The sequence below is a fragment of the Dama dama genome, chromosome 2, assembly GCF_033118175.1.
Source record: "Dama dama isolate Ldn47 chromosome 2, ASM3311817v1, whole genome shotgun sequence".
In the NCBI taxonomy this organism is placed as follows: domain Eukaryota; kingdom Metazoa; phylum Chordata; class Mammalia; order Artiodactyla; family Cervidae; genus Dama; species Dama dama.
In genome coordinates this window covers 38,239,921-38,260,673 of record NC_083682.1, presented here as the reverse complement: position 1 = coordinate 38,260,673, position 20,753 = coordinate 38,239,921, and the positions used below count along the sequence as shown (strand labels likewise).

General features: G+C 39.7%; 1 protein-coding gene across 18 annotated transcripts in view; it reads left to right on the top strand.

Annotated features, from left to right (window-relative positions):
• DLG2 (discs large MAGUK scaffold protein 2) overlaps nucleotides 1–20,753 on the top strand; it is a 2,226,746-nt gene that overhangs the window by 2,006,628 nt on the left and 199,365 nt on the right. Inside the window, exon 1 of one of the 18 annotated variants that reach the window (XM_061119884.1) lies at nucleotides 1,701–1,815. The exons of the other annotated variants lie outside the window; for them this stretch is intronic. The gene's annotated coding sequence lies outside the window, so the exon portion shown is untranslated. Of the gene's footprint in view, nucleotides 1–1,700; nucleotides 1,816–20,753 lie in introns of those variants that run through there. 18 annotated transcript variants of the gene reach the window in all.

Here is a 20,753-nt window from a genome sequence, read left to right as displayed (position 1 = left end):
CCCAGGTGTCCTGCATTGGAGGCATATTCTTCACCTTCTGAGCCACCACAGAAGCCCTCTTAACAGAATACTTCTTGGAAAACAGTTTACATGAAAAAGACAGTTTTAAAGAGAAATGAGACAGAAATCCATTTTCCAACAAGAAGTGTGGTAAGAATAATAACCAGTAATTTTGGGAGTATGCGTTATAACCAGGCACTGCATTTTCTTCTTTTTGATTGTTTTGTTTGTTTGGTTTTTGGTTGTTTTTTTTTTTTCAGGCACTATGTTTTCTTGATGTATTTAATCATGCAAGGTAAACATTAGCATATCCATTTTTATGGATAAAGCAACCCATAATACTATAAAATCAGTGACAAAGCTACAGTTTAAGCATAAGGCTGTTGGGTCCCTAAACCTATGCTCTTTCTGTAATTTCTACGAAAGGCCATAGTAAGTAAACCTGCTCACATGACTGTCTGCCCCTACAGTTGAATGTGAAACACTACTTGGGATGGGAGGATATGTTTAAGAATGTGGGCTCTGGAACCAGGTTGCCTGGAGTCGATTCCAGCCCTGTCACTTAGCAGCTGGTATCCTACTCAGATGTGTTAACCTCTGTGAATCTCAGTTTTTTTTTTTTTTATCTGAAATATGTTGTTCATGATAATACCTACCTCATAGAAATGTTTTGAAGATTAAACAAAGATTAAATGAACCTGGGCACTAAAACTAACTGCCTGGCATATGAGAAGTGCTTGATAATAGCTATTATTATCAAAACCATGATTTCTGGTGTTGATACTCAGTGAACCTAGAGAGGTTATATTGACCTTGTCCGTGAGGAAAGAGAAAGCTCAGATACTGCTCCTCTGTGCTGCCTGCCTGTTAATGATTTTTGGCCAATCAGTGGGACTGTTTCTGATTTCTGCCCTTCTCCCTGTTTTCAGGGCTTCTTTGCTCTAGAGGTAGCATGGTAGGAGAGAAAGACACTGTTTTGACATCAGAAGACCTGGGTTTGGGGTCAGGCTCGAATCGTACTTGGAAACTGTGTGACCTGCGCAAGTCATTCTCTCTCTCTTTTCCTACGGACTCCTCATCTGCACAGCGGGCAGCTTGAACCCCCGAACCTCTAGGGCCTCTTACATCTTCCCTTTCTAAGAGCACTGGACAGAGTCACTAACTTCTCTGATAGCTCATTTACACTGTAGCACTGCTGAATTCTGCTTGTTGCTGAGGGGCTCAGCAAAGCCCTGCTCTCAGGGAGAGCGAAGTGCTTGGTGCACTGTGCCGGGCAGTGCGGATGTGAGTGCTGGCCTTGACAGAGCTATTATGAGGATTGAACCTGAGTACTACGCCTTGTCGTGTAGGCATCGGAGACTCACGGGCTTTCCTTCACATTTTGCCATGGTTGCCTACCCGCACTGGGTTGGGTGGATCCACCTTAACAAGGTGTGGGGGAACTCGAGTGGAGGATGGGGGTGAGGTACGGATGGTGGGAAAGCATCTTATTGGTTCGTGCTGGTACATCCCAAACACCAATTACTGTCACTGCTTCTAAGGCTGATATATTTACCAGGATGAGTTACAAGGAAATATATGTACCCCGGGAGAGAGGATGCTGCGTGGTCACCCCCTGTGATGTAAAATATGAGAGTCTAGGAGGGGCTGTTTTATAATTCATCAGGTTTCGCTAGTGAGTTCTGCCGGAGTCTTAGTTATAAAGGCAAGTGTGAAGCGGACGGCAGACAGGAGAACCTGGCACCAACGAGACGGAGAAGCTGCTTTTGGTGCCTCCTGCCTCCTCCCTGCTTTGTTCCAATAATTTTGTGCTCGGTAAGTTCCCGGCTTTGCAGCTAATCGTTGTTGAATAAGCTTGGCAAATGAATCTGTAGTTTGAAATATGCACTTGCTGTCAGAAGTGTGTGTCAGTGTTTGGGCTTCTGACAAATTCCACAGTTCTATTTAATGAGCAGAATAGCTTAAAAGATGAAACAAAAGCCGCCAAATCAATTATTCACCTTGATCCTTGGAAGGCTGCTTTCTTTGGTTGCTAAAGTTTCTCAGGTTTCATTCTGTCAGTTTCATTTGTTGGGTGAGCGTTGAAAAGAACAAGTCTCTTTGTCACGAAATTGTTTTGCCTAGCTGCCAAAAGGAGGTATGTACAGAGCGGTTTGTCCATCCCCACCCCCCCAGCTTACCCTCCCCAGCATTCGGAGATTCTTAAAACAGACAGTTTGCCTGGTAACCAGCTCCGATAGAGCTGAACCTATACAAGGCAAGATTCAAACTGCAATCTTTTGTGTGAACAGAACTGAAGGGCTGTGAATAATTGTCATTGTGGAGATTATTGTGAAACTCAGTATGGTGGTAGTCCCTGTGTTTTTGCCGAAATGGGATCAGAATGTGAGCAGATTTGCATTTGGCATGCCTGTTGGTGATGTGGGAGAAGGAGGGAAAAAAACAGACTGGATCGTTATGGAAAGAGCTGTACAACCCACCCGCAGGACAGACAAATGCAGAAAGCAGGACCATTGTATTTGCGTAACTTGGGACTGTTTTCTCTAGTTTCCTATTCCTGTTAATAATTACCTGAAGCTGCGTTTTGGTCCGTATCTGGGCACACTCCGGATCCTGGCTCCGGGCAGGGTGAGCGCGAACTCCTGGTCAGCTAGCTGTAGGAAGTCATTTCCTCCTCAGAAGGAAAGAAGCGAGACTCTTACCGTCGCGGACTCCTTTCTGCCGCGTTGTTTGCCTCTGTCCAAATCTCATGGAAACCACAGCTTGATGCACTTTTTTTTTTTCTTTGCAGTAACAGATTTAACTGTGGTGTCATATGGCATATTATGTATGGAAAGGAATAGCAAGACATTTTTCTGAATGTTTCAAGTGTGTCTGGCTTGTTGACATTTGCTTTATTTCACTGGCAAGGAGCTACTGTCTTCTGGACCCATAACGGTTTGTCTGTCCAAAGCATTTACTTTATGCATAATTGCACTTTCTCTTTAGATGTGGAATCTGTAGATCTGAAAAGAACGTCCTCTTTATCCTCAAGGAAAGCAACTCGTTTTAGCATCGCCTTGATAAAAAGTATGCACCCTCCCCCCCAGCATGCTCTTTGCTTTTTCCTGATAAATATTTTGGTCACCAGTACCACTGTACTTCAGATAAAGTTGTTTCTCCATTCCTAGCACACTTTCTGATTGCACCAAAACCCCAAACTTGGCAAATTTGGAATATGGAATGTATCTTTTTTTTCAGGAACACATTTTCCAGGCATACTTCTTTTGTCCATAAATAGCTTTTCCATATTTTCCATTTCTCTGAATAAGTTCTGCTCAAAGAGCAGAGGAGTGATGTATTGTGGTTGGCACTTAGGGGTGTGTAACCTGAGACTTGGTTTCTGATCTACAAACGGTTGCCCCACAAGGGGTCTGTAAAATGTCTTTTTGTCTTATGTTCAGTTCAAAACCTCCGGGGTACAGCAGTAATGATCAATATAGGAAATTCAGCAAATCATTGCAGGTATAAACCAATATCTGTATTTGATGGTTTGATCAGCACACTATGCTTTGTAAAGATCATGACACACACCTGAATGTTCCTAAAAGTGTTAATGTATCTTAATGCCAAGAACATGGCAAAGTACCTTTGCAATATATTGTACACTGAATTTTACTGTGCTGTATTTTAAAAAATCTCCTGCCAGAGCCCCTGGTTTATTTTGCAGCAATATCTGGGTTTTGATTCAGTGTGGTTTTATGGAGAAATAAGCCAATGAACTAATTTCCATAAACTGAGTTTCTTCTCATTTGGTGGTGATTTTTTTCATCTCCACCCACCAGGAATCAGCTCCTTTAATAGCAACAAAAGAAAATTTAGCATGAGTTATTCTCAATTAAATTTACAGGAAGACGAATATGAACTATAACAAGAACCTTCTGAGAGAGCACATACACACCAAAAAACTTGTCTCTTAAGAAAGGGTTAAAAGCCAAGAGGCATGAGCATTTTGCCTACATGACACACGGTTTCTGAGAAAGGTTGTGGGGGTAGAACGGGGAGAGCTTACAGGAGCTGCTCCGAGGCCTGGCTTCAGCAGCGAGCAAACGGGAAGGGCAGGGGCCTGTGTCTCTGTGACCACCACCTCACTCTCCTTATCCGTAAAATGGGCTCAGGGGGCTTAGGAAGATGATGCCAGAATGATGATGTTGTGTACATGTTACCGACAATACGTGTTTGATACAAAGGGAATCCAGTGAGAGGTAGTCTTTATGGTTAGATGTCGAATTTTGTAAAATATATAAACTCATTTAATGTTGATTTGAAAGAAATATGCACATTAAAAAGGAAGATTATAAAAATTTTCTTGTTAGCAAGATATACTTCTGTCAGATGATTTTTTTTGTTTTATTTTGGAAACCTAGTAAACATAATTATTACCTTTCAGTTCACATTTCACTAATTCTTAGAACGATATCTAATGTGTTTACATACTTATTCAAAGAATAAACTTGATTTCAAATGTGGAGCATGGAGGTAAGCTGATGCCAGATAATATATCATAGCCTTCTAAGTTATTTACCAAACAATGAATAGGCCATAATGCTGACCCTGACATTGCATTTAAAGACATTGCATTAAACTAGTAATTATAATAGTAGATAGACACTGTGCTGTATGCTTTACCTGCTTTTTCTCATTTACTCTGCATCATGACTCTACTGGGTAGGTACTATCTTGCTTCTCAATATCAAGTTCAGAAATGAGATTAGAGGAAAGTTTATTTAAATACTAATTTAAATTGGCTTATGGCAATGGAGAAACAGACATAGAGAACAGACTTATGGACACGGGGAGAGGGGAGGAGAGAGTGAGAGTTATGGAGAGAGCAACATGGAAATTTACATGACCATATGTAAAATAGAGAGCCGATGGGAATTTGCTGTGTGGCTCAGGAAACTCAAACAGGGGCTCTGTATCAGCCTAGAGGGGTGGGGTGGGAGGGAGATGGGAGGGAGGGGGTATATATACCTATTCATGAATCAACATGGCTGATTCATGTTGAGGTTTGACAGAAAACAACAAAATTCTGTAAAGCAATAATCCTTCAATTAAAAAAATTAATTAAAAAAATAAATTATTAATTTAAAAAATAAATTGGCTTACGGCAGCACTTAGAATTTGAACTCACACATGTCTGCTTATAGAATCTATACTGTCTGGGAAGATTCAGTAGGACTTGCCTAGTGTTAGATGACTCCATTTTGGGGATCTTGGACCTATAACTGCCTTGACTCTTCTCCCCATGTATTTAACCTCTGTCAGAATTCAGGGGGTATAAAAAAGTGAAGTTGGAGGCTTTCATTACTCTCATTTTTGGTCTGTGCTAACTAATCAAGGTCACATTTTCCTGAGCCATCTTTACAGTCCTCACCAAAGTATAAAACTTAGTATTAAAAGGCATGGAATTTTAGAAGTTCGTATATCTTAAACTCAAGATAAGATCTAAAAGTTACCCTGAACTAGTATTGTCCTTTGACCTGGACAGCATTCCTCTGACTTGAGAGAAGTCTCTGATGCAAGAGGCTGGGCCCATTTGGAACTTGCTTTCTAGCCCATATTCGGGGTAGATAGGATCCCAGAATTTCTTCCCTAAACAATCCTGAGCCCATTTCCAAGGGTCATACGTGTGTGCCCACCCCTGGGTGTAAGGAAATCCGTGCGTTTGCTACTGGCATGGGGTTAGGGTTGAGGCCAGGGAGTGGTATTTTGTTGATCATCACTGGACTTGGGATAGCCACACAGCCGCACAAAAGGCCTTTTGTGGTGCAGGAAGGAACTTTGGAAAAGACAAGGGGCTGGCCCAGGTCCGGGGGCCTCAACTTGTTTTTTGCTTTTTTTTAAAATTTATTGTTTAAAATTTTACTTGTTTTTAATTGGAGGGTAATTGCTTTACAATGTTGTGTTGGTTTCTGCCATACTCTACTTGTATTCTTACCTTGCGCCCCTGGCCCCCAGAATATTAGGAACAGCCCTACACTGCACTGAAGAATGTTTACCTATACTTCAGAGTAGTGAAGCTAAAACTCCAGTGGGTTGGTTTTGTGGGGCTTTCGTTTTTGCTTTTGACCTTTCCCCATTAAACCAAAAGAAGTCACTTGAACAAGAAAGTGGTCAAAGCTATGAAGATCTCAGACTAAAAGCTTTTCAAGTTCCATTTTGGAATTGACTGCAACGTGATCCATCAAGGCTAGACATTGGTCTTTTTTCTAGTTCAGAGGCATAGACTGACTTTAGACGGTGACATTAGGGTCAGCTGGGTTAAAACTGCCATTTATCCATATGCTGTTTGAAACTGTAGTTGCTCTGAGAGTTCAGTGCTAATTTCGGGTACCTCCCCCATTAAAAAAAAAAGAATCAAAACCTTTTTTATTTGTTTTGGGATATAGCCGAATGTTGTGATAATTCCAAGTGACCAGGGAAGGGACTCAGCCATACATATACACGTATCCATTCTCCCCGAAATTCCCCTCCCATCCCGGCTGCCACATAACATTGAGCAGAGTTCTTTGTGCTATACAGTAGGTCCTTGTCACTTATCCATTTTAAATATAGCAGTGTGTATATTCCCAAACCTGGGACATATTTTCTATTACCAAATCTGGCAACCTTACTTTCCTTAGCTATAAAGCAAGGCTGTTGGGAAAACAAAAATGAGACAACTCATGTCCTGGTAAACAGCTATTCCCTCATCCACCTGAAAGCATCTAGCACATTAAAAACTCAGCACATAGTGTGCCTACATCAAATGTTCCCCCAGTCTGAAAATACAGAAGTTAAACTTATGATTCTGTGACGACTAATGTCTGTGTCACATTTGACAAATAGAAACAGGACAAAAGAAAATTTGTCATTTAACCTCTGAATTGAAAACTTCTAATTGAGTATGCCTTGGGTGGTGGTAATCCCATCATCTTTTACTTTATTTTTTATGCTTTATGTATCATTTGAACTTTGGTAATGAGCATGTATTATTTATGCAATTAGGAGGAAAAAGGAGAAAAAGCACTCTTAGTTAACTGAATTAGAATAGAAAATGGTTATAAATATGCCGTGGATATCTAACTCAGTAGAAGGACTCCAGTCACATTTTTTAAAATATAAAATACTGGGAAAGAGGTGTTTTTTGGCTGGAATAATCTGGATTAGCTTGTGTTACATACTTGTTTGCTTGCTTGTTTGTCAGTTGTTAATCAGTTAGTATGCATAGTATGCCAGATGTTCTGCTAGGTGCTGAGATTACAAAAAGGAACAGTCATAATCCTTGGACTCACCGCGTTTATAATCCGAGAGGAATGGGCACGTGAGCCCACAGTTGTAACACAGTGTGATCCCTACTGCGCCATAACAAGAGCAGTTGAGGTTGCTTTCTATTGCAAGGAACAGGCACCATGACTCAAACTGGCTTGATTGATAAAGGAAATGTATTGGTGATTGTAACCCAAAAGTACAGCAGTAAAAACAGCCTCAGAGGTCTGATCCTGTGGCTCACAGAGCTGTCAAGAAATCTGTTTCTTTAGGTTTTGACATGCTGTCTGTATTGAGATTAGCTGTATCCTAACCCTAACTGCCCTCACGGTTCCAGAATGGTTGCCAGTGGCTCCTGGACAGCTTGTTTTCTTAGTCATATCCAGCCAGAAAGTGAGCCTGAGAATGGTCCCTAAAGTTCACTTTGAATGGACTGGCTTACCCATGAACATAGAGCCAAATCACCAGCCTACTGTGAAGCTTAAACAGGATAAAGGCAGACTCCCTATGACCTGAGAAGTCCCAAAACAAAGTCTGGCAGCTGTTACTGTTAGGAAGGGATAGTGAGGAATTCCCTGGTGGCCCAGTGGTTAGGACTCTCCACTGCCACTGTGGGGGCCCGGGTTAAATCCCTGCTTGGGGAACTAAGATCCTATAAGCCATGCAGTGTGGTCAAAAGAAAAAAAAAAAAACCAAAAAGCGAGATTGTGGTGATGGTGGAATGATACTTGGTCTTCAGCTTATGACATGTACAGCACACAGCATACAGATGTCCACTGGAGTTAGTGTAGTACAGGATGGGAAGAAGGCAGTGCACGCCTTTAAATATTGGCATGATGAACAGGGGTTTACCAAGAAATAAGAAAGAGGCAAGGGCATTGAGGCAGAGGAAAAAGCTTTCTGCAGTCACAAAAGCTAACCAGGTAATTATGTAGCTCTCTGTTTATCTTCACATTGGCACTATTGCAGAAGTTGCCAACTAGAAGCAATTTGACCAGTGGTATAATTAATAGAAAACCTGATGTATCAGTTTCACCAAAACCTGTTGTTATTGGATGGTAACAGTTGGGTTTTAAGCAGAGCCACAGTCATATCATTATTTTTCTACAATGTGTGTACAGATTTGAAGTCAATTCAATATGAACCTTAAAATTTGTCCCGTTTCAAAATTATAGAACTTTAGAGCTAGACAATACCATTGTCATCTTTTTTTTCTCCCTTTTTTGCTTCTGTGAGACCTTTTCAAGAAGTTTGGCTCACTTGGTGCCTCAGATTTATTTAGATTTTGATATCATGAAATTTTTGATGTTAAAAAATTATATAAGACAAATGAGGGTAGATGTGTTTACTTGCTAATTGTGTAGTATATTACCTTACCGAGAATGAGATAGACTAAAATATTTGTTAGCCAGATACCAGTGCTCCATAGCAAAATTAGATTAAATTTTGGTGTCTGTGTTATTCATAGTTTATATAATTTATTCCTTCTTTAGTTCTTCAGCCTTAGGCAATACTCACTTTTTCTTTCCATTGAAGAAGTAAAATACTTCCTGTATAAAACTGTACTAGGTGGGCTTGGTAACAGTTTTTACTAAAACTCCTGACTCCAGATTTATTTAAACGTGTTTTGGGTTGTTTTTCCCGTTTTGCAGCACAGGAGTGACGAGACTATGACTTCCTTTCTATAGGAAGTGTGCTCATACTGTTCACAATTTTCTGGCATCTAAATGCAATCATAAAACATTCTCTTTTTATGTCATGAAGGTTGTTAAATGCTGTCAACCCACCTACCTAATGAGCGTGGTCCTAGATACTCATTCCTCTAGCTTCTTTCCAAAGAACACTCAGTAATGGCAGCGAAAGGAATCAAAGTTTATTTTCTCTTGCCATTTGCTTCTGGTGCAGCAAATCTGTTCAGAAAACACGAAGCCAAGCGTGTGGCTGGTCACAGCCCAGCTGTGTGAGTGGGGAGCCAGAGACTCACTCAGAGAACATGCCTGAGTGAGAGGAGGCAGCAGTGATCAGGTAGCAAATGCTTCCCAGGGCACTGGTTTCTTCTGTATAAGACAGCTCTTCGGTGCAGAGCAAGAAGAAACTAAAAATAGTGGAAGGGTGATGGATAATGTTGATTTTTTTAAAGCACATATGTCATCCCAGAATGAAAAGGTGCCATTGTCCCATGACATGACTTTACTTCTCGTAGCACAAACCAGATAAACTCTTCTTTGCTTAGTTTTGAGGTTTCCTTATGCAGGTAGAGAAATAGCAAGATAAACTGTTTCTGGGCTGAATATCTCACCTCATTAGTAAGTGTTTTGAGTTTCTAACAAATAGGGGATGCCAGAGATGTGTCAAAGAGACCAGTATTGACATTCAGACTACACACAGAACTCCTGGTTCTTAAATCATTGAAATGCTTATATTCTTCTTGGTAAATAGCTTTTCCCCCTCCGAGCTGCTTTAAACTACTCCCAACTCCAGTTCCTTTCCCAGGCCTTGATTGAGCAGCTGAAGAGCTAATTGATTAGCTAGAGATTAACTAAAGAGTTAGGTGTTAAATATTTTGACATCACTTCTGTGTCAGACCCATCTCATTTTTTAAAAGCTGTGGCTACAATGGAGGAGAATAACAGTCGGACACAGAAACAATGTATAATTATGTGCTAAAATGCTTGAGATAGCCCTGTGTAATTTTTAAAGCAGTGATAAAGGAGATATTACTTGAGGTTGTCTGGAGAGATTGGCCAGGAATTTGAATAGGACAGGAATGAAGGACGGGGCAAAATATTCAGTTTTTTCATTGATTTATTTAACAAATGATAACTAAATCTCGCATGTATTTATTGCTGCCTTGCACACACTATCTCCTTTACCTCTCATAACTGCACTCTGGGAGGAGAGGAGAATATAAGACTTGATCACACAGCTACAAAGTGGCAGGAAAGCCCAGTGTCATCCATTCCTGTCCATTATATGCAAGACACTGTATAAGGTGCTGGCATGGTAAATATGAAGATCATTTATTTTTACTTGTAGAGGCCCAAATGTGCAAACCCAAGGAAATACTGACAGCCCTGAAGTGAACGAAAGAGTGTTCTGGGCTTTCCATCATCAAGAGCATCATTTACAATTATGGTTGGGTAATACATTTTTATATTGTTTGCTTCAGTTGCTTCAACAGCTATGTAAAAAGTAGAAATGTGAGCCATAGAGAACCAGCTAAACTCATTACAATTTGATTATCTAATATTCCAGTATTAGTCTTCTTACAGCCTTTGCATAAGATAGGAACCTTAGAAAAAGCTATAAAGCACACAGTCTTAAGTATTTAGCCTATTGACAAAGTCATGCTTTCTATCTTTAAATCAAAACTGAAAGAGCAAGACTATTCATTAATGATTTTGTAGCAAATCTAACTTTTTCTGACTGCTTCCAAGCTTATGCCTTACACAGCAATGAGCACATACTTGCTATGACTGAATTATACGGGGAAATGTACATTTAGAGGCTAGAGTGTGGCACCACTGTCTTTCTTGCCAAAAATATCCCCCAGTGAGTTTCTTGAGGGCAGGGATTTGATTTCATTTATTTTTTCCTGCCCAGCATCTAACATGGTTAATTGATAGATCCCAGGTAATATTTTAGGGAGGGTGGAGACAGTGTGAGATTTAGAAGTTGAGAATAATTTCGGAGCTGAGCCTTGAAGGTGATGTGGGAATTTACCAGCCACATGGAGAAGGGCATTGTAAGGAGACAGTGTTTGTCATTCAGTCACACGGTTGCCCAGTCCTGTCCAATTCTCTGTGACCCCATGGACTGCAGCACGCCAGGCTTCCCTGTCCTTCACTATCTCCTGGAGTTTGCTCAAACTCATGTTCAGTGAGTCGGTGATGCCATCCAGCCGTCTCATCCTCTGACCCCCTCTTCTCCTGCCCTCAGTCTTTCTCAGCATCAGGGACTTTTCCAGTGAGTCAGCTGTTTGCATTAGGTGGCCAACATACTGGAGCTTCAGCTTCAGCATCAGTCCTTCCAATGAGTATTCAAAGGAGATAGTGTATACTGAGCAGTATTTCTGAAATAAAAATGATCACAGAGTTTGTGTTTAAGGAAAGCAAGGAAGACCTTGATGTCTTTGTAGTATTTTTTGTTCCTGGCAACTCTAAACTGCTTTCCCTAATCCTTTCTTTATCTTAACCCCACTCATCCTTTTTTTGTTGTTGTTGGTTGGTTTTTTGTTTGATTTTATCTTTTTTCTTATTTATTTTTTTATTATTGGGCTTCCCTTCAATTTTATGTTGATGTATAGTCAATTTACAATTTTAATTCCTGTTGTACAGCAAAGTGATTCGGTTATACATATATACATTCTTTTTTAATATTCTTTTCCTTTATGGTTTATCATCAGATTTTTTGGAGGGTAATCACATTACAATATTGTGTTAGCTTCTGCTGCCCAACAATGTGAATCAGTTTTAAGTATACCATATATCCCCTCCGTCTTGAACGTCCCTCCAACTCATCCTTTAAAAGTCAGACTTCTTCAACAAATAAGTAACAAGGAGAAAAGAAATGTAGGGAAAGCACTTAAAAGATGAATCAACTAATTGTTGTTAGTAAACATATTGGATCCAGATTCAAACAAACTAAAAAAAAAATTCATGACATTTATAAGACAGTTGGGAATATGAATACCAACTGGATATTTGGTGATGTTATTGGTAATATTTTAGATGTGATAATGATATTGTGGTAGTATTAAAAATAGGTCCTTATCTTTTAGAGATACGTACTGACATATTCACAGGTGAAACAATTTCCATCAAAATAATATGAGATGGAAAATGAGTAGGGATATAGATAAACAATAAATAAAATATAAGCAAATAAGCATTAGGTTGTTTATATCTTCCCAGAGGACATTCTTCTGTCTCCCACCCCCACCCCCAACCCTGCTACCAGTGGGTTTCATCTTGTTATAATCCAGATGCTCTGGGCATGTTTCGTAATTATCATGTTTACGTGGGTCGCCATCACCAGAGGGAGCTCATTAGTAAAGACAGAAATTTTTATTTGTCCTCCCAGCCTTTGCCTGGCTTACAGGAGGGGCTCAGTGATGTCAGACAGAAGGATGGAAAGATAAATGAGTGGATCCAGACCTCCAGGTTCTACATCAATGTGTGTGATACAAGCAGTGGGCTCCTTTTCATTTCCCTTAGTTTTATCTAATTCTTAAGAAACAATTTTCAATTCATGTTCTTTATACAAAACAGTGTTTGCTCACAACTGCAAGCCAGGAATGCAGCAGCCTAATTGAAACTAGATAATGCACACATTTGCATTTAATCTTCATAGAAGGCCATGTTGTGAGGCCATGTCCTTAATTAGTATAATGGGACTGCTCCAAACCTATTTAGTTGTCATAGAGATAAAATATGAAGAAAAACATTTCCTTTTTCAAAAAAAAGTTTTAATTAAATTATGGTTACTGGACCCTAATTTTTGCATGTGAATTTACAAAACTTTTGAGGAGTCCTTCATCAGCTTTCTTGTGACAGCCTTCTGAACACTCTTTTGGTCCTTTGCAAGTGCTTATTTTATATCAATAGATATTGCACTTCTAAAAAGTATGGAATAAAAAGACAGAAAGGGGCTTGGCAGGTGATGTAGTCAACGCTCTTGCCTTTGATCCACGTTGAACTGAAAGAGCCAAGACAAAATCTGCCACCTTTTTATGGTATTAAGGAGAAGATTTTAAGTATATCACTCCCCAGTAGTATACTATTTTTGGAAATATTAATTTGCTTATATTGTCCATTTTTTTCTCAAATTGGTTTTTGGGAATATACATGTTGACAATAGAAAGGAATCCATCTGTCCCTCAGAATTCTTAAATAATTAATTACCCACTCAGGAGCAAGCCAGTGAGGTGAATTTGTAAAAACATGCGTGGTATCCTCTAAAGAACCTGTTGCATAGACCAGATGGAATTTGCTGATTTTTTAAAATGAAATTTCTTCATCTATGACAACACAAATTTAGGATTTCATGAATATAGGCATGTAAGAGAGCACAAAGGAGTTTGTTTCCTTCTGTGGTATAGATACACTTCCTGATACTAAATCACATATGAAAGGAATATGTATTCCAAAACCATCATGGTGTCCAGTAGTAAGTACTGAGTATTCGGGAATAGAAACTTTAGTGTAGTCTTTTATTATTTTTCTTTCTGTATATTCAGAATCTAGCACAGGATATGAAACAAGTAAAAGCACAGTACAAATTAATAATAATCAGGTGTCTCTATGCATGAGTCAGAAAGCCTTCCTCTCTTTCTATGGAAATTCTGCCCAGCTTCAATGTCCACCACGTCTATGATGCCGAATGTGGCCAGTGCTGTCCACTTAAGTCTCTTCTCTCCTTCTTCCATGGACTTCAGTTTAAGCTTCATCATTCCATTTTTTTTTTCAGTTCATTTCCTTAGGAGATTGTAAAGTTAGTGGGAGGCAGGGGCCATGCTTCCCCCCTCTTTCTTTAAATTTCTGCACCTGCTTAGCAGACCCAAGACCAACTAGAAGGAAGTTAGCTACTTCTGGTGAAAACAGCACTAATTTCTCCAGCATGAAAATGAAAGTGAAAGTGAAGTCGCTCAGTCCTGTCTGACTCTTTGTGACCCCATGGACTGTAGCCTACCAGGCTCCTCGATCCATGGGATTTTCCAGGCAGGTATACTGGAGTGGGTTGCCATTTCCTTCTCCAGGATAGACCCTACAAATTTTGGACAAGTTGGTTGCATTTTTGGACTGACTGCCATGTGGTCAATTTCATATTGGGGACAATTATTTGTAAAGATCACATAGATATGCTCCTGGGGACTAGGAAACTAAAATTCAATCCAAACCTCAGGTCTGACAGAAATGAAAATAGAATTCTGTTTACAAGTGAAGTAGATGATGTGTTAACATCATACCAGCTCCTTGTCCATCACCCTCCAGCAATGTACATCAGCCTGAATGTCATATTCTTAGACAGCTGTAGTAAGTGTAGGTATGACAGTTTGCATATCACCTTTAAATGGCAGTAATTCCATTTCAAAGGGCAAATGAGGGGGAAATGCCCTTGAAAATTCACTGGATGCGCTGAGAAAAGGTTATCTAATCTTTAATGTAGGAAAAAAGACAAAAGCTTATTTTAAGAGATCTTTTTTAAAAAATAAATCTCCTTTGTTTTGTTTATATTTTATTCACTCTGTTTATTCTCATAGATACATGCAGCTTTAATTATTAAAAGGCAGATATGCAAAGGAAATATATAAAGGTGACCCTACATCCCAGGTTGCCCAGGCCAGTTCCAGTGTTTGTATGTCTGGATTTGGAAGAAGATTACTAAATATAAGGTAAATGAGGCCGAAATGAGATTATTGTGTTAAGATGTGGTTGGAGAAGGAATGAAAGGGACTTTACTCTTCATCTATATTTATAGATCAGATGGGAACTGGCATAGAAGGCTGAAGCCCCGGCTTTAAATTGTGCCTATTCCACTTAACCACCAGTGTGACTTTGGAAAAGTCATGATCCACTCCTGTGTATCAGTTATTGTTAGCACATGGCAGTGTCTTATGCTGTGTACAGGGTTCACTTTCTAGATAGTTATAATTAAGTTGTTTCCAGAGGTAACCACTTGGGGAACAAAAGTCTGGAATCCTTATCTAATAAAGATTACTTAAAGAAACCAGGGATGCTTAGGTTCACAAGTTAGAACAGCAAGTACAAAGACAACGTTATTCAAATGAGAGAGCCTTTTAATAAGATGAGAGACTATAAACTTATGTAACTCCAGAGGGCAGAAGTAGGTTTCATGGAGGGGGGGTATTAAAAGCAAGAGATTTCAGTTCAGTTCAGTTCAGTCGCTCAGTCGTGTCTGACCCTTTGCAACCCCATGAACCGCAGCATGCCAGGCCTCCCTGTCCATCACAAATTCCCAGAGTTTACCCAAACTCATGTCCATTGAGTCAGTGATGCCATCCAACCATCTTATCCTCTGTCGTCCCCTTCTCCTCCTGCCCTCAATCCCTCCCAGCATCAGGGTCTTTTCAAACGAGTCAGCTCTTTGCATCAGGTGGCCAAAGTATTGGAGTTGCAGCTTCAGCATCAGTCCTTCCAGTGAACACCCAGGACTGATCTCCTTTAGGATGGACTGGTTGGATCTCCTTGCAGTCCAAGGGACTCTCAAGAGTCTTCTCCAACACCACAGTTCAAAAGCATCAACTCTTCTGCACTCAGCTTTCTTTACAGTCCAACTCTCACATCCATACATGACCACTGGAAAAACCATAGCCTTGACTAGACAGACCTTTGATGGCAAAGTAATGTCTTTGCTTTTTAATATACTGTCTAGGTTGGTCATAACTTTCCTTCCAAGGAGTAAGCGTCTTTTAATTTCATGGCTGCAATCACCATCTGCAATGATTTTGGAGCTCAGAAAAATAAAGTCAGCCACTGTTTCCACTGTTTCCCCATCTATTTGCCATGAAGCGATGGGACCGGATGCCTTGATCTTAGTTTTCTGAATGTTGAGCTTTAAACCAACTTTTTCACTCTCCTCCTAAACTTTCTGCCATAAGGGTGGTGTCATCTGCATATATGAGGCTATTGATATTTCTCCCAGCAATCTTGATTCCAGCTTGTGCTTCTTCCAGCCCAGCGTTTCTCATGATGTACTCTGCATATAAGTTAAATAAGCAGGGGGACAATGTACAGCCTTGACGTACTCCTTTTCCTGTTTGGAACCAGTCTGTTGTTCCATGTCCAGTTCTAACTGTTGCTTCCTGACCTGCATATAGGTTTCTCAAGAGGCAGGTCGGGTGGTCTGGTATTCCCATCTCTTTCAGAATTTTCCACAGTTTGTTGTGATCCACACAGTCAAAGGCTTTGGCATAGTCAATAAAGCAGAAATAGGTTCTTTCTGGAACTCTTGCTTTTTCTATGATACAGCGGATGTTGGCAATTTGATCTCTGGTTCCTCTGCCTTTTCTAAAACCAGCTTGAACACCTGGAAGTTCACGGTTCACGTGTTGCTGAAGCCTGGTTTGGAGACTTTTTTTTTTTTTGCCAGATTTTCTATTCGTTTTTATTTTTTATTTTTATTTTTTATTTTTTTGCAGGCAGATTCTCTTTTTTTCCATTTATTTTTATTAGTTGGAGGCTAATTACTTTACAATATTGTAGTGGTTTTTGTCATACATTGACATGAATTAGCCATGGATTTACATGTGTTCCCCATCCCGATCCCCCCTCCCACCTCCCTCTCTACCCGATTCCTCTGGGTCTTCCCAGTGCACCAGGTCCGAGCACTTGTCTCATGCATCCAACCTGGGCTGGTGATCTGTTTCACCCTAGATAATATACATGTTTCAATGCTGTTCTCTTGAAACATCCCACCCTCACCTTCTCCCACAGAGTCCAAAAGTCTGTTCTATACATCCGTGTCTCTTTTTCTGTTTTACATATAGGGTTATCATTACCATCTTTCTAAATTCCATATATATGTGTTAGTATGCTGTAATGTTCTTTATCTTTCTGGCTTACTTCACTCTGTATAATGGGCTCCAGTTTCATCCATCTCATTAGAACTGATTCAAATGAATTCTTTTTAATGGCTGAGTAATATTCCATGGTGTATATGTACCACAGCTTCCTTATCCATTCATCTGCTGATGGGCATCTAGGTTGCTTCCATGTCCTGGCTATTATAGACAGTGCTGCGATGAACATTGGAGTGCATGTGTCTCTTTCAGATCTGGTTTCCTCAGTGTGTAGGCCCAGAAGTGGGATTGCTGGGTCATATGGCAGTTCTATTTCCAGTTTTTTAAGAAATCTCCACACTGTTTTCCATAGCAGCTGTACTAGTTTGCATTCCCACCAACAGTGTAAGAGGGTTCCCTTTTCTTCACACCCTCTCCAGCATTTATTGCTTGTAGACTTTTGGATAGCAGCCATCCTGACTGGTGTGTAATGGTACCTCATTGTGGTTTTGATTTGCATTTCTCTGATAATGAGTGATGTTGAGCATCTTTTCATGTGTTTGTTAGTCATCTGTATGTCTTCTTTAGAGAAATGTCTGTTTAGTTCTTTGGCCCATTTTTTTGATTGGGTCATTTATTTTTCTGGAGTTGAGCTGCAGGAGTTGCCTGTATATTTTTGAGATTAATCCTTTGTCTGTTGCTTCATTTGCTATTATTTTCTCCCAATCTGAGGGCTGTCTTTTCACCTTGCTTATAGTTTCCTTTGTTGTGCAAAAGCTTTTAAGTTTAATTAGGTCCCATTTGTTTATTTTTGCTTTTGTTTCTAATATTCTGAGTCATAGAGGATCCTGCTGTGATTTATGTCGGAGAGTGTTTTGCCTATGTTCTCCTCTAGGAGTTTTATAGTTTCTGGTCTTACATTTAGATTTTTAATCCATTTTGAGTTTCTTTTTGTGTATGGTGTTAGAAAGTGTTCTAGTTTCATTCTTTTACAGGTGGGTGATCAGTTTTCCCAGCACCGCTTGTTAAAGAGGTTGTCTTTTTTCCATTGTATATCCTTGCCTCCTTTGTCAAAGATAAGGTGTCCATAGGTTCGTGGATTTATCTCTGGGCTTTCTATTCTGTTCCATTGATCTATATTTCTGTCTTTGTGCCAGTACCATACTGTCTTGATGACTGTGGCTTTGTAGTATAGTCTGAAGTCAGGCAGGTTGATTCCTCCAGTTCTATTATTCTTTCTCAAGATTACTTTGGCTATTCGAGGTTTTTTGTATTTCCATACAAATTGTGAAATTCTTTGGTCTAGTTCTGTGAAAAATACCGTTGGTAGCTTGATAGGGATTGCATTGAATCTATAGATTGCTTTGGGTAGTATAGCCATTTTGACAATATTGATTCTTCCAATCCATGAACACGGTATGTTTCTCCATCTGTTTGTGTCCTCTTTGATTTCTTTCATCAGTGTTTTATAGTTTTCTATGTATAAGTCTTTTGTTTCTTTAGGTAGATATACTCCTAAGTATTTTATTCTTTTTGTTGCAATGGTGCATGGTATTGTTTCCTTAATTTCTCTTTCTGTTTTCTCATTGTTAGTGTATAGGAATGCAAGGGATTTCTGTGTGTTAATTTTATATCCTGCAACTTTACTATATTCATTGATTAGCTCTAGTAATTTTCTGGTAGAGTCTTTAGGGTTTTCTATGTAGAGGATCATGTCATCTGCAAACAGAGAGAGTTTCACTTCTTCTTTTCCTATCTGGATTCCTTTTACTTCTTTTTCTGCTCTGATTGCTGTGGCCAACACTTCCAAAACTATGTTGAATAGTAGTGGTGAGAGTGGGCGCCTTTGTCTTGTTCCTGATTTTAGGGGAAATGCTTTCAATTTTTCACCATTGAAGGTAATGCTTGCTGTGGGTTTGTCATATATAGCTTTTATTATGTTGAGATATGTTCCTTCTATTCCTGCTTTCTGGAGAGTTTTAATTATATATGGATGTTGAATTTTGTCAAAGGCTTTTTCTGCATCTATTGAGATAATCATATGGTTTTTATCTTTCAATTTGTTAATGTGGTGTATTACATTGATTGATTTGCAGATATTAAGGAATCCTTGCATTCCTCGGATAAAGCCCACTTGGTCATGGTGTGTGATTTTTTTAATATGTTATTGGATTCTGTTTGCTAGAATTTTGTTAAGGATTTTTGCATCTATGTTCATCAGTGATATTGGCCTGTAGTTTTCTTTTTTTGTGGCATCTTTGTCTGGTTTTGGAATTAGGGTGATGGTGGCTGCTTGGAGACTTTTGAGCGTTACTTTACTAGCGTGTGAGATGAGTGCAATTGTGCGGTAGTTTGAGCATTCTTTGGCATTGCCTTTCTTTAAGGTTGGAATGAAAACTGACCTTTTCCAGTCCTGTAGCCACTGCTGAGTTTTCCAAATTTGCTGACATATTGAGTACCGCACTTCCACAGGGTCTTCTTTCAGAATTTGAAATAGCTCAACTGGAATTCCATCACCTCCAGTAGCTTTGTTCGTAGTGATGCTTCCTAAGGCCCACCTCACTTCACATTCCAGGATGTCTGGCTCTAGGTGAGTGATCACACCATCGTGGTTATCTGGGTCGTTAAGATCTTTTTTGTACAGTTCTTCTGTGTATTCTTGCCACCTCTTCTTAATATCTTCTGCTTCTGTTAGGTCCATACCATTTTTGTCCTTTATTGTGCTCATCTTTGCATGAAATGTTCCCTTGGTATCTCTAATTTTCTTGAAGAGATCTCTAGTCTTTCCCATTCTATTGTTTTCCTCTATTTCTTTGCATTGATCTCTGAGGAAGGCTTTCTTATCTCTCCTTGCTATTCTTTGGAACTGTGCATTCAAATGGGTATATCTTTCCTTTTCTCCTTTGCCTTTCACTTCTTTTCACAGCTATTTGTAAGGCCTCCTCAGACAGCCTTTTTTTTTTTTTTTTTTGCATTTCTTTTTCTTGGGGCTGGTCTTGATTCCTGTCTCCTGTACAATGTCACGAACCTCCATCCATAGTTCATTAGGCACTCTGTGTATCAGATCTAGTCCTTTAAATCTATTTCTCACTTCCACTGTATAGTCATAAGGGATTTGATTTAGGTCATACCTGAATGGTCTAGTGGTTTTCTCCACTTTCTTCAATTTCAGTCTGAATTTGGCAATAAGGAGTTCATGATCCAACTCACAGTCAGCTCCCGGTCTTGTTTTTGCTGACTGTATAGAGCTTTTCCATCTTTGGCTGCAGAGAATATAATCAGTCTGATTTCAGTGTCGACCATCTGGTGATGTCCATGTGTAGAGTCTTCTCTTCTGTTGTTGGAAGACGGTGTTTGCTGTGAACAGTGCATTCTCTTGGCAGAACTCTGTTAGCCTTTGCCCTGCTTCATTCTGTACTCCAAGACCAAATTTGCCAGTTACTCCAGGTGTTTCTTGACTTCCTACTTTTGCATTCCAGTCCCCTATAATGAAAAGGACATCTTTTTTGGGTGTTAATTCTAGAAGGTCTTGTAGGCCTTCATGGAACTGTTCAACTTCAGCTTCTTCAGCATAACTGGTCAGTGCATAGACTTGGATTACCATGATATTGAATGGTTTGCCTTGGAAATGAACAGAGATCATTCTGTTGTTTTTGAGATTGCATCCAAGTACTGCATTTTGGACTCTTTTGTTGCCTATGATGGCTATTCCATTTCTTCTAAGGGATTCCTGCCCACAGTAGTAGATATAATGGTCATATGAATTAAATTCACCCATTCCAGTCCATCTTAGTTTGCTGATTCCTAGAATGTCGATGTTCACTCTTGCCATCTCCTGTTTGACCACTTCCAATTTGCCTTGATTCATGGACCTAACATTCTAGATTCCTATGCAACATTGCTCTTTACAGCATCGAACCCTGCTTCCATCACCAGTCCCATT